This window comes from Polypterus senegalus, chromosome 2, assembly GCF_016835505.1.
Source record: "Polypterus senegalus isolate Bchr_013 chromosome 2, ASM1683550v1, whole genome shotgun sequence".
Classification (NCBI taxonomy): domain Eukaryota; kingdom Metazoa; phylum Chordata; class Cladistia; order Polypteriformes; family Polypteridae; genus Polypterus; species Polypterus senegalus.
In genome coordinates this window covers 2665020-2691644 of record NC_053155.1, presented here as the reverse complement: position 1 = coordinate 2691644, position 26625 = coordinate 2665020, and the positions used below count along the sequence as shown (strand labels likewise).

General features: G+C 39.6%; 1 pseudogene; it reads left to right on the top strand.

Annotated features, from left to right (window-relative positions):
- Window positions 1-26625, top strand: LOC120524121 (annotated as a pseudogene).

Below are 26625 nucleotides of genomic sequence, written 5' to 3'. Positions count from 1 at the left end.
ATGGCTGAAGCCCATCTGTTTGGATTACAGGATGAGATCACCTGCTCGCTGTGTCAGGACATCCTTAGTGACCCCGTTTTCATCCCCTGTGGTCACAATTTCTGTCTGAAGTACCTCACGGACTGCTGGCATCAGAGCTAAGTGTGTAGCTGTCCTCAGTGTAGACACACCTTCACCACAAGGCCAGAGCTTAACAGAAACCCTCTGCTCAATGAAGTGATCCAGAAATTAAAGAAGATGGGACTTAGTCCTCCTCAGTCTCAGAACTACGCTGGCCCTGGAGACGTGGACTGTGACTTCTGTACTGGAAGAAGTTCAGAGCAGTGAAGTCCTGTCTGACCTGCATGATCTCCTTCTGTCAGACTCACCTGCAGCCTCACTATGAATTAGCAGCCTGGAAGGACCACAAGCTGACTGATCCTGATGGAAATCTGAAGGACAAATTTTGTGCAAAACATCAGAAAATTTTAGAAATATTTTGTAAAACTGATGATATGTGTATCTGTTTGGTCTGTGGGGCAAATGAACATGAAGGCCATGAAAAGGTGGAGCTGGCGAGGGAAAGAAAAGAAAAAGAGGTGAGTAGAGTTGAGTAATTCATAGAAATAAAATAAACCACAAGAGTTAAAGCATTTGAAAATTAAATGTAATCTGATGAGAAACCTACCCCTCCATTTGAGAAGCGAAATGTTCTTCTGTAAGATAGTTGGAAGCTGAGGCCTATCCTGGTGAGACCGGGTTCAAGGCAGGAAACAGCCCAGGATGAGATCCTCAGTGTTATCCATGGACAGTCAAGTGAGCTAAGGGGTCTTATTAAACCGAGCGGAGTTGCTTTGTGCTCTGATCACTTGGATTGTGAGAGTCTCAGGCCTCTTTAACTCTTCAAGGGCTGAATATTGTTTCCTAAAAACAAAGATTTCTAAAAAGCACTCAAAGCAATTGTTTCACACATAAATCCACACAAAGTGTCTGTTGCTGAGTTCTGTGGCCACCAGTTTGCAGTCTCTTGCAGGTCAAGCCATTCACGGGTGGCAGAACAGCTGGCTGGAGTGTGGCAGGCTGGCTGGCAGGCTGTTTTCGTGGGACGGGTGCAGCAGCAGTGGTCACAGTGCAATGCCATGCAATCTGCTTTGTACCTCTTGTCGTTGTAAGTGGTGGTCCTCCCAGGCAAACATTGGTGTAGGTGTGTCAGCTAAATTAAAGTGTTCAGCACCACGATCAGCTGATGCTGCTACCTCACATTCTTTTTTGACTCCTTGTATTACAATCGGAGAGTCCAACTCAGTAATAATATGCAAAACGTCATCCATGGAGTATTTTGCTTTGCCCATTCACTTTGATCTGCTCTTTGCTTTTCACGTGAGTGCAGGGAATATCATTCACATCAACAAAGATAACTTTCCTTGTAGCAAATAGAGCTGAACTAAAACACAATGGCGGGTTTGGTCCCTGCTTACAGTTGATTACCACCCTCAACCCCTCTGCTTGACAAAAGCTGACATCCGCCCTGAAAGAGTTAAGAGACTTGCTGTAGACACGTGTCACTCGGTCTGTATTGTTCTTTTGAAAGTCTAAGATTCCTAAATACAATTTTGGGCAGTGTTGTAGTACAGATGATCTCACCTTAATAAATATTTATGTAATCACACACCTAATTAGTGATCAGAGGTCATTTCATTATTAGTATTAAATAAGCATTATTAGCAATAGTAGTAGAAGTAGTAGATATAGTAGTAGTACTAGTATTATTATTAATTTAGCAGACACCTTCATCCAAGGTAAGACAGAATTTATTGGACTAATAAAACACTTTCAATGTCAACAGCCTGACTGATAATGGCGCCCAATGTCTGATTGCGAGGTGGACTCTGACCTTCAAACATTTCGCAAACCCCACCAAGTCCAGCAGGCGTGTAAACATTTGCTAAAGGTGTGAATTTCCACATCTTTATGAATATTAAAATCAACCATCAACACAACACGATAATAATTTGCAGTGAGGTCTGATAAAAGGCAATGCAATTCAGAGGTGAACACGGCTATGCAGATGTTATCGGCATAATAAGAGTTAATGGATGACGTCTTTTGTTGCTTTCAATACAATCGGTAAAATCCCATTAAGTCCTCGGGTTTTATTTGTCTTCAAACTTGAAGCACATCTGACTGATCTGTTTTAAAATCTATGAACTCAGAGTGTGTTTTTACTTTTTTACGAGACATTCCTTTTGTTTCTTGCTTTACAAACACCTGGGTGACCACATTTGCTCAGTTCATTTCCTTTTTGTTTCCAAAGATTTCTCCTTTTGTGTCCCTGAGGTTTCTTAAATTCTATTTTATTGTCATTTTACTGCAGTAGTACTTCATTAATTGATGTTTGCTTTGACCTCACTAACATTTTATTTTGGTTTCTCTTTTGACCTTTTGAATATTTTTTTTTAACTCTTCCTGTCGTGTTGGGCTCGAGACAAACTGGGTGAGAAAAACAGTCACTTGCCATCAGCACCATTTCTGATCCCTCTTTTGTATTTGTGATGGGAGCTTCCCAATCACTGGACAGTTCACGTTCCTCCATGATTACTACATCCTCTTTATTGCACATGTCTTATTTGTTTAAATAATATGCTGTTGTCTGAAATTTCAGGACATAGTGCCCTGTAGCAAACTCCGATAAACACGACTCTGGCTTTCTTCCTTACTAGCTTAACCTGCAGAGACTCTGACTCATCCTCCTCTTCCACCTTAAATTCATGGGCCTGACTGTTACTTTTCACATATAGTGCTACACTCCCTGCTTTCCTTCCTTGTCTATCTCTCCTGAAGCAGGTGTAACCACTAATATTACACTCCTCTATATCAGCCTCATTAACAGAAGCCATGACTCAATAATTCTTCATCTCAAGTCAATACTGTCACCTCTTGTTCTGTGTTTCTCAACCTTCATGGCCTCACCATCTGATTTTACCTTCTTGAGTTCATTGACGACCTACAGGCAGGTGACATGGCCTCTTGGTGAAACAAACATGATTGGAAGAGCTGGGAGAGCCCCCTTGGTAAAATCAAGCACAAATGTAATAGCACTGGGTCTCCTTCCCTTTTTGTTCATATGCTCATGTATGAATTTCTCTTTAACTCTTTCAGGGTTGTCAAAAGGGGGGATTAATGGTGGTAATCAACTATAAATGGTGACAAAACCAGTTGTTATGTTTTAGTTGGACTCCCTTTGCTAGAAGGAAAGTTATCTTCATTGGTTTGTCCGAGATTCCCTACACTAGCGTGAGTAGCAAGGAGCAAACGGCAGCAAAAAAGGCATTGATAGCTGGCAAGAGATCACAGCGAGTGCGGAAAGCAGAATACTCCATAGACGACATTTCGAATAGTATCGCTGAATTGGACTTGTTTTCCCCTGTGCCCCTCAGCCACAACACAGTCCCACAAAGTCCTAAACAAATACACCAACACAAACACACACTCTTCATCACCACTCCTCCTGACAAGCGTTGTCCTCCTCATCCTGACTCTCGCTCCTGGAGTGGTGGTTGCTGGCTCCTTTTATAGTCCACCCGGAAGGGCTCCAGGTGCTTGATCACCCGTTTCCAGTTGCACGTCCGGGTGTGGCTGAAGAACCGCCCAAATGGGCTCAGGAACCCTTGCAGCACCCCCTGGTGCCCACCTTGGGTCCCAACAGGGCTGTGGAGGACCCCATCTTCCATGGAGCACTGCTGGAATCTGAGGCACCACTGCCACCCAGGAGGGCTACCATCTAGTGAGCCGAGGGAGGTATTGTGCAGCCCATGACTGTTCCCCTGGATTATAAGCAGAAGGGGCATCCTGGACGGGCAGTGGCCCTGGCCGTCTGTCAGATGAGTCACAGGTCATGACCTCTGAGGCCACACCCCTTACAACGGGTCACCACAACATTGGAAGGAAGACACAAAATGGCTATGCCTGTGAGAAAACAAAATGGCACTGAAAAAGACACCACAGCTGTTTAGAAAGGAGGATGGCTTGGTGGTTAAGGCTTTGCACTTCAAACCCTGAGGCTGTGCGTTCAAATCCATCTACTGACACCACAGTGTGACTCAGAAAATCACTTCACCAGAAAGAAACGGAGTCAAATGTTATATGTTGTCTTGGGTAAAGGTGTCAGTAAAATGAAGTCATTTAACTCCCTTAACACTAATTTCTTAAAAACAAATTTGAAATCCTCAGGTGTCAAAACTGTAGAATTGACGCATAACTCTTAACGATAACTTTAAGGAGACACAAGAAAAATGAAGTGAAGACAGCAATCATTTGAGTCTTCTACTGTAAATCTCGAGATCTACATACCTCACACACCAGTCTTCAAACTGTCTTCTTTATTCTCTTCAGGCCCAAACTCCATCTTCAGTTTGTCACATTAAACCTTTCTTTTGACCTTTTTTTTTCTTTATTTTTGTTAAATTAAATCTCTGTGTGTCACTCACTGTGTCAACATGAAGACAAGTGTGAGAAAAGTCATTAGTCGTGTCACGAAACATAAAATGAATGACAGGACTTATAAAGAGAGAATGAAATCAAAAAGTGACGTTGAACTCGGCTAAGACCACACGTATGTGTCTTCTTGTGTCTACAAACAGAACCAGCTGGAGGGGACGCTGAGTGAAATCAAGAAGAGACTTGCGGAGAGAGAGAAGACACTGGAGGAGGCGAGGAGGGCGATGGAACAGATAGAGGTGAGTGGAATTAAAATGACACTTCATATCAAAGTGAGGAGAAATAAACTAAAACCAGAAGAGCTGCAGAACTTCACTGGTAATGACGTGTAGGGACAGGAAAAGGGGGACAGAGAGAAGATGTTGTATTGTGTCCTCCTTGACATTTCACTGCTGCCAGTACTCCATGTTTTATTAATCAGAGATAACTTAAGGTGCTCCACTAATTGATTGTGTGCATCTCCACCAGCTTTAATATTTTATGACACAGGACAGTAAGGTGGTCCAGAGGTCACTTCTTCTGCTGCCTCTCTGATCCACTGTCATCCATCACTGTCCTTGAGTAGGTTATCCCTTCTTCCAGCATCCCGACGGTTTTCTATTGCTACTCCATTTGTTATAACACAACCCTACTTGTCCATTTGGTTAATTGCCATTGACTCTAAAATTGGCCCTTCATGATTGCCAGTGTGGGTTTGTGCAGGACCTGCCATGTAAAGGACTGGCACACTGTCCAGGATTGCTTCCTGCATTAGGCCCAATGCTGCCAGAATTCGTTTATGAGATCTCCTTCCATTCCTCATTTTCTTGAGGATTTCAGCTTAGTCTATTCAGCACATTTTCTGTTCTTCTCATTCTTGAGCAGTTTTCTGCTTTATTAGGTTACAGAATCACACTAACTGGTCTAGCACCATCTACTGTCCTAAAATAGTAAATACAGCCGCTCTGGACCAACATGTGTGTCTTCAGTGCAGTTCACAACACGTCACTCAACTCTGTGAAGTCCAATCAACACACAGAGGTGACAGTTGAGGAAGGGCAAGTGACTGAAGGAGAGCCGTCCTGACAGACCAACCTCTGTGGTGGTTTATGTTTCTAGGCTTGTTTGCTTTTGTTATGTCTAATAGAATTCCTGCATGTTAATGAAACATGAGACCCCCAGTCCGTCTAAGCCCATGCTGACTGCTCACTGAATTTTAGTTAATAACTAGCTCCAATAATTTAACTGTGACACATGCTAAGCTCACATTAGTGCTCCTCACCCATCCTGACCCCTTCATCGTACACCAAGAGTGCTGGTATGAGATTAGCCTCCTAATCTCCTCAGTCTTACTTGGACTGGCATAGGGCACAGGCAGAGCCTCAGATATAACCCACCTGTCTGCCCCTCAGCTTTGCACCTAGTTGTTCATGTTCAGAATACATACAGTGCATCGTACCATCCTGCTGGTGCCCAAATGGGAGGACTGGAAGAGAGCTGCAGCCACCCAACACTTTGAATAATTGTGGTCCCTCATCCAGGATGCCCATCTATTTAAATTGTCCTTCACAACATCTAAACACCAACTGCAGTGTCTTGTGACTGGTGGTTCTTATTAGGTGACTCAATTTGATGTCTTTTTCAAACTAATCAGGTCTCTGTAGAAAGAGAATTAGAGGAGAATGAGAAGAGCTTCACTGATCTGATTCACTGCATTGAAGAGGCCTACAGGAAAGTGACTGAGAGGATCAGAGAACAAGAGAAGGGAGAAATGGAAAAGGCTGAAGGAGTCATGGAGCGACTGGAAAAGGAGATCGAGGAGCTGAAGAGGAGATACACTGAGCTGATGGAGCTTTTAGAAACGAAGGACCACGTCCACTTCCTGCAGGTGAGAGGGCCACCTCACAGATAATCTGAGCAGACTGGGGAGTCTGGGACCAGAGAACGTTTAAAGGAACACTCAAAAGATCTGAGAAGTTTTTTACAACATGATAAGAACAGGCCAATCAGAACAACACAGAACGTCTGTTCACATTTGAATAATATTGTCAAAAATGTTGTTGTGTCATCTGCACTACAAGGTAACTTGTTCCATGTATCTACAGGTCTCCATGTGGAGCAATTTACTCTTCAGGAACTTCAATTTCAAAAGTGATGTTTAATAAAAGATAACAACAATAACATTTATTTATATAGCACATTTTCATACAAAAAATGTAGCTCAAAGTGCTTTACATAATGAAGAATCTATACTAATAAAAGGCAAAGCCCTCACTCACTCACTCACTGACTCATCACTAATTCTCCAACTTCCCATGTAGGTAGAAGGCTGAAATTTGGCAGGCTTATTCCTTACAGCTTACTTACAAAAGTTGGGCAGGTTTCATTTCGAAATTCTACGCATAAGGGTCATAACTGGAAGCTATTTTTCCCCATATAATGTAATGGAGTCTTGAGTTGGAGATGGCCGCGGGGGGCGGAGTTTCGTGTGACATCATCACGCCTCCTACGTAAGTACGTAGAGCACAAGGAAGAACTCCAAACAGCGATCAGCACAAAACGCCATTTCACAATTGAGAAGGCAGAAAAACATTATGAAGCAAATGATGCATACAAGCATATTCATAAGTACAGCTACTGCGGAAACAAAGCACGGCGTGAACCGTAAGTTTATATTAAATTAAGTTCATAGACAGGCTGCCACTAGCGTTTGTAATTTAGTGCCTGCCCATATAAGGCCGTCCATCAGCGGCAATCCAATACAAACACTGCCGGTAAATATTCACGTGTGAAGGACTGTGCTTATGCAGAGGAAGATGAGATGGTCAGGGTGGTGTTTGGCACAAACTCATTGAAACTGTGAGAGAAAGTTTTAAGTGCGGGTCTTAGCTGACATTACGAGATGGCACCAGTACAGCTGGGAACCTTCGATGCAAGAACACCAAGCGGCTCCGTGAACTGGCGCAGTGCACAGACAAAAGCAACAGTTCCAAAGAGTGCTGAACAAAAACCGAATTACACAATTGAGAAGGCAGCAAAAAATATGAAGCGTCTTATACATAGAATCATATTCATAAGTGCAGCTACTGCGAAACAAAGCACACGGTGGAAAAAGTGAATGTCCTGCAAAAGGAAGACAGCGTAAAAAAACCCGTGCATGCAGTTTGTCACATCACAGATAAAAAGGAAGACGAGCTGTTTATTGATGCAGTAAGGAACTAATCGATGAATGAAACCGCTTATCTTTACAACGATTGACAAACACGGAATGTAACTTGAACACATCCTACAAATACGAGCCTGATTGAAAGAAATAATGATAATCAAATCCTTGATGACAGCAACATTCAATAACACTCACAAAACAATTACTGTATATTGACAATCATGTTACGTTATTTTTAAAATGTTCCCTTTTCTTTTTCATAACTTCTACTTCTCCACTGCGATACACGGGTATATATATAAATGTATATATATACCCTGATCTACAATACATACTTTAGCATAGACAAGCCACACGCTGTGGCAATTGTAGAGTCTTAAGCCTCTAGCGCCGAGGTTCAATTCCCGAGAGGGATGTACTGACTATGTACGCATGCTACCCGATTCATTTTACCTTCGCATCTCCTTGGTTTGGGACGTATGAAAAAATATTAGGTTAACGCAGAATCATGTTACGTTATTTTTAAAATGTTCCCTTTCTTAGCACAAGCACAGTTGAGAAGCTTCGATGCATGTACTCCATAACGCGTTAAAAAATAACGCATTTAATCACACTTTCAATTCCAAGCAAACGGGAACTTTTGTCAATGCATGATTTCCTGGTACATCCATTACACTGATGCACACATCACAGCTACAAAAATGTTAGAGTCGAATAAAGCGCGTTCCTCGACTGATCATTTCGACTACCGGCGAAGCCTTGATAAAAGTATGGTTTTGTGCACACTGAAAAGCAAGCAAAATTAGATGCATTACAGAAAGCGGACTTTGTGGCTCTTACTGGGGATCATTGGACTTCCGTGACCGTTAGTAATTCTAAATACATCTACTTACAAAATGTTCAATGATCACACTGTTTTAGCCTAATGTACAAAATAATTTTGGCTAATGTTACTCAGAGTTTAAAGAGTAAGCTGGTCAAATTACCTTTTATGTTTCTGACTTATTTTTTTAAGAAGAAAAACTGCACTTTATGGTGAAATTTTGGTTATTATTATTTAAAGACAATACTATTCTGAAAATGTACTTAAAGTACTTAAACTACCACTTTATTTTTAAGTCTGCCCAATTTTAACCAGGGATGATATTTTTGTTTCTGTTTTGAATTCAAATGCAGTTTAAAGGCTTTTTTTTCAGAAATTAAAACAGCTTCAGTTTACAATATTCATGTCCATGTCTATTATTTGATTCTGTAAGCCCACTAAAACCGTTTTAAATAAAAAAAAACATTTGCGATTTGGGGCAAATTCGTGTGCGATTACATACGATTAATCAAGATTAATTCTTACACAGCCTCTAATTAATTGGATTAATTTTTTTAATCGAGTCCACCCCTAATATATATATATATGTAGATATATATATGTAGATTTGTATGTATATGTGTATATACAGTATATATGTAGATATGTATATGTTGTATATACAGTATGTATATATATGTGTGTGTGTATATGTGTATATATATAACTGTATATATATATGTGTATAGATGTGTATATATATATATTTATATATATGTTTATATGTATATATATGTTTATATATGTGTCTGTGTGTGTGTATATATATATATATATATATATATATACCAGCAACACTCATATCAATGACAAAACAATTACATTAACAATCATCTTACGTTATTTTTAAAATGTTTGCTTTTCTTTTCATAACTTCTTTAACACACTACTTCTCTGCTGGGCTGGTATTCTGCTATATATATATATATATATATATATGTATTTGTGTGTATATATGTGTGTGTATGTATGTGTGTATGTATATGTATGTGTATATGTATAGATATGTATATATATATGTTTGTGTGTGTGTAAATATATATTTATATATATATATATATATATATATATATATATGACAACAACACTCATCCCTCACAACAGTGACAAAACAATAACATTGACAATCATGTTACGTTATTTTGAAAATGTTTCCTTTTCTTTTTCATTGCTTCTTTAACACACTACTTCTCCGCTGCGAAGCGCGGGTATTTTGCTAGTAGAAAAATAAAAGACACAGTAAGAAAATAAAATAAGTCATCATTAATTAACATAGAATAAGAGTAAGGTCCAATGGCCAGGGTGGACAGAAAACACAAAAAAAAAACTCCAGACGGCTGGAGAAAAAAATAGTTGTAATAAAAGATGACACAGACTCTCTTCATATCTTTAAACACTTCTGTCTTGTTGCCTCCTCACATTTCTTTTCTTAAACTAAGGAGATTCAAACCCTTCAGCATTTCCTCACAGCTCAGACCCCACAGTCCATTCTCGTCTCTCGTCTCTTGAGTTTCTCTTGTATTGTTAGGTCATTTGTCTAATCTGGTAACAAAAACTGCACACAATACTCCTGATGTGGACTCACCAGTGTGTTCTGCAGGTTACTGAAATTCCCTCCTTGCACACATAGTGGGCGCCATATATCTCAGCCTCCCTCTTGTCTTCTCTACTCCGTCTGCTTGAGGACGAGGATGTCCACATGGAGACTCCCAAATCTTGATCATCATGTACAGTTTCTAGCTGCAGGCCTTTCATTGTATAATTATATTAAATAGCATGTGAAAGTCTTTACATTTAATTTAACTATAAAAAGCTCAATGCTTTGTTTTGTGTGCCAAGTCAGTTCTGCACCCACCTGCCCACTGCACCCTCAGTCCCCTTACCTGCTATCCAGTGACTCGCCTCTCAGTGGTAAAAGCTTTTTGAAAGTCAAAGTCGATGATATACAGTATTATGTGAAACTACAATGAAATTCTTGTTCATAAATAGCCAATAAATGAATGAAGGAAGCTCTCACCTTCTGTGTAACCGATGTTGACTGCACACGTTGTACTGCTGTGCTTGGGCTTTGACTCCCATGAACCTCTGAAGCTTTGGTGCAAAATCCATAAAAGAAATAAGGCAACAACACCGAGCTCCTTTGTCTATTCATAATTGTTAACTGATTGAAATGTGAAGAAACAAAACACAAAAACACAAATTTCTGAGTTCTGTCCATACAATTCACACAGATGGACACACAATGATGATGACTTACCTCTCAATGCCAGGTCCACATACAGTAGTATTAATAACTGAAATAATCATGAACTGTTCAGCACAATTAATAACTTAAAATGTCAGCAGGTAAAAAAAGAAAAAGACATTATGCCACAACAAGAAAAGTTAATAAAAAAGATACATGAAAGGCCATTAAATGTTCACATTAACACAAAACCAAAATTAATTTAAAATTCTCGAAAAGATCATATTGTAATACCTGCCTCCAAGAAAATAAAATTAAATTCAAGCAATTTCCGATATTTGAATTAACTCGAGAGTACAGCGTGCTCACCTCCACTCACAGATATTCTCAATGAACACTAGGAGAGGGGCACACAGATAACGTCACATGACCCGGGAACACGCAGGAAACCATACAACGTAACAAGTATTACCAGGATCTGGAGACGCTTTACATGTAGTGTTTTAATCACCTGTTACTCCTAAAGGCAAGTCAACTGTTCACCACACAGATCCCTTAACTCAGAAGAGCTTCTCCTAACAAACCTTTCTTTTTTTTTTCACTGTTCCCTCTTTCCTTATCATACAGAATTTCTCATCTCGCTGTGTTCTTCCTGCTAATGCAGACTCACTCAGCTTCACTGTCACTGCTGATTTCTCTTGTGAGGACCTGAGAAAGGAGCTGGCATGTCTGAAAAAGAGTCTGGAGAAGATCAGCCAGTGGGACATCAAGACATTAACATCAGGTACGGCGACTGTTGTGTTGTTAAAGTCCATCAGAAGGACCAGAATAACAATAAGAGGTGAGGTGCATGAAGAAGGCCTGAGCTTTAACATTCATCTCTCCACCTTTGATATCAAGAAGTTTTTGTTACATTCGCTAGTTAAATGATATCACACTCTCATCATTAACAATTTCTTTTAATTACAGTTCTTGAAATTTTTAACAAAAAATTAGACTTCTCATAAGTCCCTTTTTCTGTATACTCTCTTAAAAACTGCTTTTTATTTGACATTATGATCAGTTTAATTTAATTATTGTGACTGAAGAAAAACAAATAATGAACAGAAATCAACTGGTCAACAACAACAACAACATTTATTTATATAGCACATTTTCATACAAAAAAATGTAGCTCAAAGTGCTTTACATAATGAAGAATAGAAAAATAAGAGACACGGTAAGAAAATAAAATAAGTCAGCATTAATTAACATAGAATAAGAGTAAGGTCCAATGGCCAGGGGGGGCAGAAAAAAAAACTCCAGACGGCCAGAGAAAAAAATAAAATCTGCAGGGATTCCAGGCCATGAGACCGCCCAGTCCCCTCTGGGCAATCTACCTATCATAATGAAACAGTCCTCTTTGGATTTAGGGTTCTCATGGAAGGACTTGATGATGATGATCACGTGGACTTCTGGCTTTTAGTCCATCAATGCTGGGGCATCATGGTGCTTTGAGTAGGTTGGTGGTGGCACAGGCCGCCACCACAGAGAAACCGGAAAAAGAAACAGAAGAGAGAGTAGGGGTCAGTATGGATTTTAGAGCCACCATGAATAGTTATTATGATGAATTGAACATACAGAGTATCAGGATTAAGTTAAAGTGAAGTTATAAAAAGGCCATGTTAAAGTAATGTGTTTTCAGCAGTGTTTTAAAGTGCTCTACTGTATCAGCCTGGTGAATTCCTATTGGCAGGCTATTCCAAATTTTAGGTGCATAACAGCAGAAGGCCGCCCACCTCACCACTTCTTTTAAGTTTAGCTTTTGGAATTCTAAGGAGACACTCATTTGAAGATCTAAGGTTACGATTTGGAATATAAGGTGTCAGACATTCCGATATATAACATGGAGCGAGATTATTTAAGGCTTTATAAACCATAAGCAGAATTTTAAAGTTAATCCTGAATGACACAGGTAACCAGTGTAGTGACATCAAAACTGGAGAAATGTGTTCGGATTTTCTTTTCCCAGTTAGGATTCTAGCAGCTGCATTCTGCACTCGTTGCAAACGATTTATGTCTTTTTTGGGTAGTCCTGAGAGGAGTGCGTTACAGTAATCTAGTCGACTGAAAACAAACGCGTGAATTAATTTCTCAGCATCTTTCAATGATATAAGAGGTCTAACTTTTGTTATGTTTCTTAAGTGAAAAAATGCTGTCCTAGTGGTCTGATGAATATGCGATTTAAAATTCAGGTTACAGTCAATGGTTACCCCTAAGTTTTTTACTTCCGTCTTAACTTCTAATCCTAATGCGTCAAGTTTATTTCTGATAACCTCACTGAATCCGTTTTTGCCAATCAATAAAATTTCAGTTTTCTCTTTATTTAACTTGAGAAAATTACTATTCATCCATTCAGAAATACCGGTAAGACATTGTGTTATTGATTCGAGAGTGTCGGTGTCATCAGGTGCTACTGATAAGTACTGGTCAAGTCTGCTCAACGAAGAGCAATGAAGTTTTCCTTTCTTTAGACCAATTAAGACATAAATGGAATAAAATTAAGATCATCATCATTATCAGTGCTTTGAAATATCATGAAATCTGAATCAGCTGCTATAAATATCAATGTGCTTCACTATAGTGTTTTCAGTTCACGTTCATTAAAGTTTACTGATTTTATGGCAGCAATGTTATGACATCCTCCTCCCTCCAACAAGACCCCAGCGGTCTTCTGGTAAAACTCCATCCTCCCTCCTCTCAGACAAAACATCCCTTCATCTCCCATCTCCAGCAATAGAAGACATTGTGTTTATATGGTGCTTTTCAAGACCCTCAAAGTGCATTACATGGAGAGGGGGGAGCCAGCTCAACCACCACCAATGTGCAGCATCCACTTTGTGCTCACTAGACATTAGTCATTAGGTGGTGAAGGGATGAGAGAGAGATAGTTAGCCAGCTAGAGTTAGGGGATGATTTGGAGGCCAGAATGGCTAGGCTGTGGTGGACAATTTAGCCTGAAACATTGGGATTCTCTCCACTCTTTACAAAAGATGTCCAGGGATGTTTTATGACCACAGAAACTCAGAAGATTGGTTTCACATCTTATCTAAAGGATAGCACCATTTTTTCAGCCCAGTGTCCCTGTCATTGCGTTCAGGCATTGGGATCAACACTCAGACCACAGTGTAAGCACCCCTCACCAACACCTCTTCCAGCAGCAACCCAAGCTTTTTCCTACATGGTCTGCTGTCCAAGTACTGGCCAGGTCCAAACATGGTTAGATCCAAGTGGATGACTTGTTCTGAAATACATGTGGTATGGTGGCTAGCTAAACATTAAAAACGACATCAGCATTCAGCTGTCTGACAACATTTCTGTTGAGAACAGCATCTTCACATTCGGACTGTCAGTCCTCATGTGTCCATTGCATTGGTTCACTTGGATTAGACATTACCTGTTCACATTAAACGTTTTTCTGGTTCTTCTTCGTCAGGCTCATGTGTTTCATATGCATGGCATCATTTGCTCAGAGTCTTTTCTCCCACTGACATTAGAGAGAATTTTTTAATTCATATATTGTGATGGTAAAGATGAGGAAACTGTAGGGACATGTTAGATGCCAGATAGGTTCAGGACAGACTGAGCAATAGAATGCCTCAGCTCGTTTAGCTCTAATTTGACTTCAGGCCTCCTGTCACCCCTGTAGTAAGTGAGTAAACAAATACTTTGGGATATTTAGATTTTTAAAAGATGGTCTCCACCATCATTGGAGAGGTCTCTTATGGTACAGCAAAATAGGAGAAGTAATCTATGCAGTTGACCATTTAGAGATCCGTTCAGACCTAAGGTCTTCAACCAGCAGTTTCAGATTTTTATTTACATTCATATATAAAGCAGTTCTTTAACACTAGAATTACCAGAGCCTACGAGAAAACTCGTAAATCTGGCCCACCTTAAATCCATTTGCACCTCTCCGTCAGCATCTTTTGTCCTGTAAATGTGCCGATTAAGACAAGCAGTAAGCAGCCTGCAATTCTTTTTTTTTTTTTTTTTTTTTATTAATTTTATTTTTATTTTTTAATTTTATTACAATCAATACATAGCAATCAAGTTTTTACAAAAAAAAAGAATTATGCTAAGAACAGATCGATCCCCACCCTTGAGAGAGAGAGCAAGCCAAACGGTGTAAAATTTAAGGCTTTTAAAAATACCTAAATCAACAAATTCTCTGTGCTTTATAAAATCATTTCAAAATATTACTGATTAGATCCTGCCATGTTTTGAAAAAGTCTGCACAGATCCTCTAACTGAGTATTTGATTTTTCCAATTTTAAATAATATAACACATCAGTTTCCCACTGACTTAAAGAGGAGAGTTTGGGTTCTTCCAGTTTATCAGAATAAGTCTGCGTGCCAACAGTGTAGTGAATGCAATCACAATTTGTTTGTCTTTCTCCACTTTAAGACCCTCTGGAAGAACCCCAAACACAGCTGTTAATGGGTTAGGAGGGATTGTGAGTCCAAGACTGTCTGAGAGGTAATTAAAAATTTTTGTCCAGAATAATGTTAATTTGGAGCAGGCCCAGAACATGTGACCTAGTGAGGCTGGGGCTTTTGCAGCGTTCACAGGTTGGATCATGCCCTGGAAACATTTTGGAGAGTTTTAGTCGAGACAGATGTGCTCGATATATAATTTTGAGTTGTATAATTGTATGCTTTGCATATGGAGCTTGAGTGAATTCTCTGCATTGCTACTTTCCACTCCTTTTCTGATATATTAATTGAGAGGTCATTTTCCCAGTGTCCTCTTGGATCTTTGAAAGGAAGGGATTGTAAAAGGATTTTATATATTGTAGAGATGGAGTCTAACTCCTTGAAATTGAGCAATAATTTTTCCAGCGTGGATGAGGGTGCAAGATGAGGAAAATCTGGAAGGTTCTGTTTAACAAAGTTCCTGATTTGAAGATAGTGAAAGAAATTTGTAGCTGGAATGTTAAATTTGGAATGTAATTGTTCATAGGATGCAAAGGCGTTGTCTATATAAAGATCTCTAAGCAAGTTAATTCCAAATTTTTCCAGATATTAAAACTGCATATGTTTGTGAGGGTTGAAAGAGGTGGTTCTTTTGCAGGGTGCCACAGAAAGAAGCTTCTCCGTCTTAAAATGCTTTCTACATTGGTTCCAGATTCTAAGTGAGTGGAGCACAATTGGGTTATTAGTGTATTGCCGATAGCGTGTGTTTATTGGAGCACAAAGCAAGGAATACAAAGAAGTACTGCAGGATTTTACTTCTATTGCGGTCCATGCCTGTGTATGTTCTTCTATTTGTGTCCAGGTTCTTATCGACTGTATATTTGCTGCCCAGTAATAAAACTGGAAGTTAGGTAGAGCCATGCCCTTCTGCCTTTTGTCTTTGTAGAGTCGCTCTTTTGATGCGTGGATGTTTAGAATTCCAAATAAATGAGGTTATTGTTGAATCTAATTGCTTAAAGAACGATTTATTAATGTATATTGGTATGTTTTGAAATAAAAAGGAGCTTAGGAAGAATATTCATCTTAACAGTGTTAATTCTTCCAGCTAGTGTGAGATGAAGGGTTGACCATCTATGCAAGTCTTGTTTAATTTTTTCCATGCAGACGCGAAATTTTGTTGATAAAGAGCTTTATGTTTACTTGTGATGTTTACCCCGAGGTATTTAAACTGTTCTGCAATGATAAAAGGAAGGGTGTCTAATCTAATATTATATGCTTGAAATTCACGGAAAGAGTACACTTTTATTCAGATTAATTCTGAGACCAGAGAGCTTTTGAAATTCTGTGAGTGCTGCTAAGACTGCAGGCACAGAATTTTCTGGGTCCGATATATACAGTACCATGTCATCTGCATATAATGAGATTTTCTGTTCCAGTCCTTCTCTGCTAATCCCCTTTATCTGATCAGTATTTCGACAATGTATTGCCAGTGGTTCAATGGCAATTGCAAACAGCAGTGGTGACAAAGGGCATCCTTGTCTTGTGCCACGTTCTAGTTTAAAGTAGTCTGAGCAAATGTTATTGATGCAAACTGAAGCTTCTGGGTTAGTATACAGTAATTTAATCCATGCACAAATGTTGGGCCAAACCCAAACTTCTCCAAAATAGTAAAAGGTATTTCCATTCAATCATGTCGAATGCTTTTCTGCATCCAATGATAATAATATTTCTGGGGTGTTTGATTTAGTTGGTGAGTATATTACATTAAACAGGCGTCGAAGATTTGAAGATAAGTGTCGGCCCCTAATAAATCCAGTTTGGTCTTGTGATATTACTGAGGGAGCACTTTCTCCATCCTTCTAGCTATGATTTTAGAGAGTATTTTAACGTCGTTATTCAGAAGTGAAATTGGTCTGTATGATGCACATTGTAATAAGTCCTTATTTTGTTTTGGAAGACAGTGATTAGTGCTTGGCGAAAGGTTTGTGGAAGAGATTGGTTATCTCTGGCTTCTGTAAATGTTGCTAATAGGAGGGAGCTAGCTGAGCGGAGAATTTCTTGTAAAACTCTGCAGGGTAGCCGTCAGGGCCTGCTGCTTTTCCACCTTGGAGTGACTTTATAGCATCCAGTAATTCTGATAATGACAGAGGTTTATCGAGCTCCTCCACACTAATAGCGTCAATTTGTGGTATCTGTAATTTATCCAGAAATGCATTAGATTGTATATTGTCTTCTTTAAACTCAGTAGTATATAGGGATTTATAGTAGTCTCTAAAAGTGTACATTATATTTTTGTGTTCGATGATTTTATCTCCGTTAGTGTTAGTAATTCCGAGATTGCGTTGCGTACATCTTGCTTGTGAATTTGTTGCGCTAAAAGCTTATTAGCTTTCTCTCCATGTTCATAATAATGATGTCTGGATTTGTAAATTAGTTGTTCGGTTTCTTTAGTTGTCAAGAGGTTTAATTCTGAATGTAGAGCCTGCCTCCTCTTATGTAGAGTCTCGCTTGGTAGTCTGGCATGTTCTTCATCTATTTTAGTAATTTCGCTTTTTATCTCTGCTACTTTCTTCGCGGATTTATTTCTGTGGGAAAGATATGAGATAATCTGTCCTCTTAAGAAGGCCTTAAGAGTTTCCCAGAGTATTCCTGCAGAGATCTCAGGGGATGTATTTGTCTCTAGAAAGAATTCGATTTGTTTGGATATAAATTCAGTACAATTCTCGTCAGCTAATAGAAGCGGATTGAGGCGCCATCTGCGGGGTGAGTGTATGGGGCTTAGTAATTTCAGCTCCAAGATCATGGAGCATGGTCTGAAATAACAATAGCATCGTATTTACAAGATTTAATCTTAGGCAAGAAGTTATTATCTATAAAGAAGTAATCAATCCTTGAGTAGCAATGATGTACTGGTGAGTAGAAAGAATATGTTCTTGAATTTGGGTTTAAAACCTCCAGGGATCTGATAAGTTGTGATCAGTTATAAACTTTGTAATTATCTTTGCGGTGTTAGTTGCCGTTCCCCTGTGGAGGAAGTCTTATCTAAAAGTGGATTTAGAACACAATTAAAGTCCCCAGCCATTATAAGTTTATGAGTGTTCAGATTGGGAATGGATGCAAATAAATTTTGTATAAATTCCTTATCATCAACATTAGGTGCATAAACATTTATCAAAATCATTTTACAGTTAGATAAGTCTCCCATGACCATCACATATCTCCCTTCAGGATCCAATACTACATCTGATGCTACAAATGGTACTGTTCTATGTATGAGAATTCCCACCCCTCTAGTTTTCTTTGTAAAACTAGAATGGAACATTTGGCCAGTCCAGTCTTTTTGCAGCCGGAACTGATCCTTACTTAGTAAGTGGGTTTCCTGTAAAAATACTATTTTAGCATTTAGACCTGTTAGGTGAGAAAGTATTGCAGCCTGCAATTCTATGCCCCCATCATCGCAGAACGTGCACAAAGTTCTCCCAGCTCATGCCTTGTTTGATTAGCAGGGAGTTAAGTGCTGGAGTTTTACAGTGGAAATAATAGATCGTTATTTGGAACACATGCATTTCACTTGTGCTCCGTTTCTACAATAATCTGTATAAACACATTGTTAAAACAGAAACGTTTTCATATTTTAGTAATAAATGTTACAAAATGTAGGCATAAACTATAGAATGTGTGAAACCCGAAGTCCAAAGATCAAATAAACACTTTCACAAAAGGTTCAAGGATGGTACAACAGCTTCCATGGTGTAGAAGTAAGATTTGCTGACTTGTGATACACACCTGAAAGAAAGAGGCAATATATGTGACATTATGAAGAAATCATTTTATGACCTGAATAGTACCAATCAGAAAACATCATAGCACTAATGCAATATTATTTGAAAATGAACAACGTCAGATCGGGTGTAAATTTATGCTGGTGCTGTTACTTTGAATCAGATCAGGAGAGGCGGATAATCAAACAAGGCACGAGCTGGGAGAAGTTTGTGAATGTTCTGCGACGGTGGGGAATGGAATAACAGGCTGCTTGCTGCTTGTCTTAATCGGCACATTTACAGGACAAAAGACGCTGATGAAGAGGTGCGAACGGATTTAAGGTGGGCTGGATTTACGAGTTTTCTCATAGGTTCTGGTAATTCTAGTGTTAAGTGAGTGCTAAACTAGTGCTGAATTCCTCTTCTTCTTCTTTTTCTGTCCCTCTTGTTTCCCTGACAATCCAGAGCTGAGGTATGTCTCTTGTGTCTATCATCTTCTGTTTCTGACATCTCCTTACTGCTCCTCACCTCCACATCCTTCTATCTGCTTTTTGGTCTTATTCTCCTTCTCTATCTCTAATCCTCTCCATATCCCTTTAACCCTTTAGGGTTTCCGCTAACTAAACCAAAGCTGAATCCTCTAAACTAGAAAAGTTTGAAATTTAGTTTGTTATTTAGGTGTGTTCTGTGACACAGATTTAGCCCTTAGTCTTTAACGATTTGTATTTTATTAAACTTGAGGTCTGTTTCAGAAAGAAGAATTAGTGTCAAATTAAAGTAAATCAGGATTCACAGAAATCAAACTATTTCCATGACTGGTGTTGAATTCTGCTTTCCCTCTGGTATTCCTTGCCCAGACTATCCAGAGTGCAGGTTTGTCTGTCTTTTCCATCACCTTCTACTTCTGACATCTCCTTATTAGTCCCCTCAACCTCCATATCCTTCCTTCTGTTTTTTGGTCTTTGGCTCCTTCTCCATCTTTAATCCTCTCCCATCTCAGTTGTCTCTCCTTACTGGAGTCTTCTCCCCTTCATCTTCTGCTCTATCCTTTTAACCTTTAACCCCCATATAAGGAAAGCAATGCGGAATCCACTGGAGTAAAATGATTAAAATGGACTTCTCCTAATCCTCCTGTCATTTATTTGTGGTCTTTGACACAGATTTAGCTCTTAATCTTTATCATTTCTTATTTATTGAAACCTGTTTTCTCCAAATAATAAATAATTGACTTCTTGTTATTTTGGAAGAATTAAGTGGATATGAACGGCGAGTTTTGCTGGGCTGAATGGCCTGTTCTCATCCAGATTGTTCTGATGTTCTACTTAAGATGGCGTCTCAGTTTGCTGGATGAATCCCAGCACAATGTAAAGTATTTGACTGTTGTGATGTTTCATGGGGTGGCTCTTCTGGCCAGACACTAGCTACTCTACAGTTATCTGAGAACATGATGACAAAGATCACACTAAAGATAGGAAGTCTGCGGGTACAACTCCAGGCCTTACACCACTTCGTAATTAACACGGCTGTCACTCCAGATTAACTGCTGTTAGGAGCACTTCTGTGCCTCTTTTGGTTTTTCTTTTTCCTTGTCATTTTCCTTTGTGTTTCTTGACATTTTGATTCCCCCCAGTCCCTCGCCCTTTGTGCTGTTTGTAGTTACACACACAGGCACACAGACTAAAGTAGCACTTAGGGAGCACTTCAGATGCATCACTCAGCTGGTAGAGTCCACTGGCCCTGACGGGCAGCTGCCGAGGAACAGACAGTAGAAAGAGTGGCATGCGGGTTGTTGTTCGAGACCCCGAGTGACCAGAGTGAGGCAGAGATGGGCAGAAGAAAAAGGAGCTCATAGTTCATGTTAGCGGCAATGAAAATAATGTAATAGGCTTCTGTTTAATGTAAGAACATAAGTGATCATAAGTGTGCCTTTTTCAGTTATTATTGTCTATTTGTCTACAGACAGTGATTTGAATCTGGGAATTAACATTCAATAAATTCTGTAATGCCACTTGGTAATGACTTTCTGAGGTGAGTTGATGCCCCTCGTCCTGAATGATGCCACGGTCTCATTTTAAAATAGCTGAATGTCACGACAATGTTTGTTTTTTTCCTTCTTAAAATATAATGGACACACTGTTTTGCAATACGTGTGTTACCTCAAGACATGGATCATTATTCAAAAACATTTTTAACTTGATTTATAGAGGTATTTGTTAAGTTTTAAGACCTTTTCTATCACATATCGATCTGTGTACCCTAAACGCCAGTTGTAAACCATAAGAACAGACAAGGATTTTTTTAATATATAAAAACATCTTAATTTTAGGACACAATTTCAAATTAATATACACCATGATTGTGAAGAAATGATTCTGACATGAAAAACACCAAACTTATCTTTTAATAAAATATACAGAAGAACACAAGTAATATGAATGTGAACATAGCACCCAGGATTTTGAACTCATATTCTAATATATTAAAACACATTTATTTTTAACATTTGATACATGAAGTTACGTTTTTGCTCAACCCTTATTTGTACTGCATATGTCTATGTCTGTATACCGCGTGCTGTTTCTATCATCGTTACAACTCAATTTGTGTTCTGTTTTATTCTATGTGCACTGTATTTGTAAAAAGTGTTTAAGAATTTAACTAATATTAGAAAATTTACCTCAGATTATATAACAGAGACGCGAGTAAGGGATGTGATGTCTTGTGGTCTCTATAAACAACAAGAAGAAAGAACGGAAGAGAAGAAATGCTGAGTAAGAGCTGAGCTGAGCAAGTCTGAGGCATGGCGAGTGATTTCGTGTGCGTCACAGGCAGACAGAGGCCGTGTGCTCAGCTTGGCTTTCTCTTTCATTTGGTCACTTAATACTTGCAGTGCCCCCTTGTGGTGTGTTCAAGTGTGACTTTGGATTCACAGACACAGTTTTCCCGAGTGACAAGGACTTCACAAAATGTTGGGCACTGTGAACACAAAGTGATGAAATTAAAGAAACAAACAACAAGAAAAAATGTAAAGAGATTAACTATAAAAGAACAGCACATTAGCTACAAATGGACATGTAGAACTCAGGTTTTTAAGCCACATTAAAGCAAGTCTCAATATATGCCTGTTTTCAATTTGAATATTCTAATATTCATTTTAAAGTAATTTAATGGCCCTTATATATAGTTGTATGTGTGTATACAGCAGGGCTAATGGATTGTCACTGCACTGCTATTGTCTGTGTTTCATCTGCTTGTCATGTTGTGTTTTACATTAAAGCGTTTAAAGTCAGTGTTTAAGAATTAAAGTAGCACCACACAATCCCATTCTTCTCTTTGCTTTTTATTTTCAGGTCGTGAAGCTCCAGCTTACCCCCTTCATTCTCCTGAGCCTTACAGTAGGGAGGACTTTTTACGATGTGAGTTTGTGCTTTGTCTGAAAGAATCAAAACAATAGAAATAATTACTCTTTAAATATCCAAAGGTCAGGATTATGATGTGAAAGTGTAAGAACTGAAAGTGATGAAGGTCTGAGACGAAGCATCAACACACTCTGATAGGTTTGAGTCTCTTAAAGGTGAAGTGAACTCACAGGAATTCAAATATCATGCCGACTATGCCAAGTCCACCTGTACACAAATCCTACCTCCAGTGTTCATCTTTACACTGTTGCTTTCAGTCTTGGCTTTCCATTCTCTTTTTCTCTTTTTTAATAATAAAATTGATAATGATTATGTCTTTAAAGTTCACATCTCATACCATTAAAGGAACTGAATGGTCTTAGCACAAAACAATTACGACATCCTCCACCATTTTATATATATATAGTGACAGATAGGGGGCCCTGTTGTCCCCTTGAACTCTCGGACAATACGTCAGACACCAGATAAAAGTCCAATTATTATTTTATTATTAAAAATAAGAGCACAAAGCACCCTCCACTCCACAATACTCTAATAATAAACACAATAACAAATACACTATCAATAATCGATACAATCCTCCACTCCCAGACGCGTTGCCACCCTTACACCCAGCTCAGCTCAATGACTGGGATCTCCCACAGTCCATTTATATTTCCTGACCCAGAAGTGTTTTCGATCCTTCAGTTCACGTGACCTCCTATTACTTCCGGGTCAGATCAAAAGTCCTCGTCTTCATCCCGGAAGTACGTCATTCCTGCTGTCGCTGTGACTAAGACATACTTCCGGGTTATAGGGCACGTAAGAGTCTCTGGGCCTCCCTGCAGCGTCCTCTGATGGCCCCCAAGGTATCCAGCAGGGCTGTAAAGGAAAACTCCACTGTCTATGATTCCCTGATGGTATTTGGGGCACCTCCATGCTGCAGGGAGAGCTCCACCTGGCAGCCTGGGGGTATTGGCTGGGCTGACTGGCCAGCCATATTCCACAATATAATATATATATATATATATATAGTATATTGTGAGATATGGCCAGCCATTCATCCCGGCCAATACCCCCAAGCTGCCAGATGGAGCCCTCCTTGCAGCATGGAGATCCCCAGAAGACCAGCAGGGCATCATGGACAATGTGGTTTTTATGCACAGCCCTGCTGGATGCCATGGGTGCCACAGGAGGGAGCTGCAGGGAGGACCGAGGGCTTCTTCGTGCCCTGTGACCCGGAGGTTCGTCATAGGAAGAGCGGCGGACTCGGTTGAAGAAAGAACTTTTACCTGACCGGAAGTGATTGAGAATCACATGGACTGGGGATAGGGAACACTTCCGGGTCAGGGAGTATAAAAGGACTATGGAAGCTCCCAGAGAGCGAGCTGAGTTGGGAGGCAGGGTGGCTAAGCGTCTGGGAGATTGGAGGATTGTTTAGTATTGTTGTTGGTTTATTTGAGAATTGTGGAGAGGAGCGTGCTTTGTGCACATTATTATTATAATAAATAATTATTTGGACTTTTATCTGGTGACTGACGTGTGGTCTGAGGGTACAAGGGTGCGAGCAAACCCTTAATCTGTCACTATATATATATATATATATATATATATATATATATATATATATACAGTAATCCTCGCTATATCGCTTTGACTTTTCGCGCTTCACTCTATCGCGGATTTTAAATGTAAGCATATCTAAATACAGTATATATCACGGATTTTTCGCTGGTTCGCGGATTTCTGCGGACAATGGGTCTTTTAATTTATGCTTCCTCAGTTTGTTTGCCCAGTTGATTTCATACAAGGGACACTATTGGCGGATGGCTTAGAAGCTACCCAATCAGATCATGTATTACATATTAACTAAAACTCCTCAATGATATACGATGTGCTTCCCGAGCGGTGCTTGATTGTTTGCTTGTCTCTGCCTCTCTCTCACCCTCTCTGACATTCTCTGCCTGGCGGAGGGGTGTGAGCAGAGGTGCTGTTTGCACAGAAGCTGTTTGCCTAGTGGATACGGACGGACGCACCTCTAAGAAATGCCGGCCGCTTTATCGCGGTGCTTCCAAAAGCACACTTATTGATTATTTGATTGTTTGCTTTAATCTCGCTCTCTCTCTCTCTCTCTGACAGTCTCTGCTCCTGACACGCATTCTTTGAAGAGGAAGATATGTTTGCACTCTTTTAATTGTGAGAAAGAACTGTCATCTCTGTCTTGTCATGGAGCACAGTTTAAACTTTTGACTAAAGGGTGCTATTTCATGTCTAGAGGGCTCTAATAATGTTAACAGTGTGGGAGAGTTTATAAGGGCTTAAAATATATAAAAATAACTATACAAACATATGGTTTCTACTTCGCGGATTTTCATCTATCGCGGGGGGTTCTGGAACGCAACCCCCGCGATCGATGAGGGATTACTGTATATATACGTATAGGCATTCTACAGAATGATAAAAATATAGAATACGGTGAATTGTAACTATTACTTAAAATCAAACAAATTGCAGTAAGTCATGTGCTGATTTCCAGTGTCACTTTCTCAGAATAGAGTTCATGATGGGCTGTGTCAGCGTGTATCTGCAAAGTGAAACCTGATGAAGAATATAGAGCTGAAACGTTGTGCATTTTACCATCTTTTCTTTGTACCATGGAAATAATCTTTAACATTTTCAGAATGTCAGACATTTTCAGAATGACAGACTCATCCTCAGGCTGTTTTTTTAGTCTACTGATTTATGAAATTAAAAAAATTGAATTTGTGACCTGATGACTGATTGTCTTCATCAGCTGGTCAGTTCAGGTCCGCAGACCATCATGGCAACGATAGGTTTACATTAAAATGATTTTAATTTCAACTTTGTCAGACTGGTTTGATCCAGTTCAGGCTGCATTTTGTTAAGTCAGGTGCTCACACAGTTACAACCACACAAGGCCAATTCAGAGTCGCCAATTAACCCAACAAGTACGACTGTGTGAAGAAAACCAGGAGTGACATGAGAAGAACATGCAGACCTGACAAAAATAATGACAGGGTGCCAAATTTAAAGTCATGAAGCTGAATTTGTGAGGCAGCAGCTCCCACCCCTTGGCCATCATGCTCTCCTGAGTTTTGTTGGTTCAGTTTTTCTTCTTTACATTTCTTATTATTTTCAACCACGTCTTTTGAATTTAAACTTACTTTCTACTGAATGAATCGTCTCCTTTACTGAGCGAGCAGCTTCGGCTCACTCCATGGTGATTTTCTTCATGACCTTCACATCTCTCAACACTCAGTGGCCATCTTGTCTCATACAGTTCATATTTTATTTAGATTTTTTACTTTCATATTCTATATATCCATGACCTGCAGGGTGACCCCTAAACATTTAGTAGTTCACTAGAAATGGAAGAGCAAAATACTGGGAATGGACAGAACAGAACAAGGATGAGAGGTTTATTGTGAGGAAAGTGAAATCAGTTTTGTGATGAAGTGTGACAGTGGATTGTTTTTAAGTTAAAGAGGTGGACTGTGGCAATAAAAAGTGTCATTTAATAAAGGCAGTGGTCAGTGTGGACAGTCTATTAGAACTCTGATCGCAATGGTGTCCGTTAGTCATAATTCCAGAATTTGATTTTTAATTCTCATAGAATTTGTCCAATCAGATGAGCTTTTTACTATCTATGGCACGTTTGAGTCACGTCAGCGCAACTCCTGATTGGTTCTTGTTAATTGTCTGTGTTGTGCCCCGCCCCCATTCCTGTTACACACTCCTAGATTTCCTCACTCATTTACTTTTCTCTCCTTTCAGACTTCTGTCCACTCACACTGGACATCAACACCGCAAATGAATGGCTGTCTCTGTCTGAAGGGGACAAGAAGGTGACACGTGATGGAACAAAACACAAATACCCTGATCATCCTTACCGATTTGACAGCTTGCAGCAGGTTCTGTGCAGAGAGGCTCTGACTGGGAGTCGCTTTTACTGGGAGGTGGAGTGGCGTGGAAGTCAGGTGGCAATAGGAGTCGCATATTTAGGACTAAACAGGAAAGCCTGGGAACGAGATAGCGGCCTTGGAATCAACGACAAGTCCTGGAGTCTGAGGTGTTCTTATTCCCAGTACATTGTGTGTCACAACAGCCAGATGAATGTAATCCAAGCCCCCTGCAGCACTAGAATAGGTGTGTATCTGGACTGGCCTGCTGGCTCTCTGACGTTTTATAGCGTCTCACACACAATGACCATCCTGCACAAGTTCAACACCACCTTCACTGAGCCACTATATCCAGGCTTTGGGTTTTGGCTTAGTCCAGACTCCAGTGTCAAAATCTGCCATCTGACGCCAGGTGACCAGTGA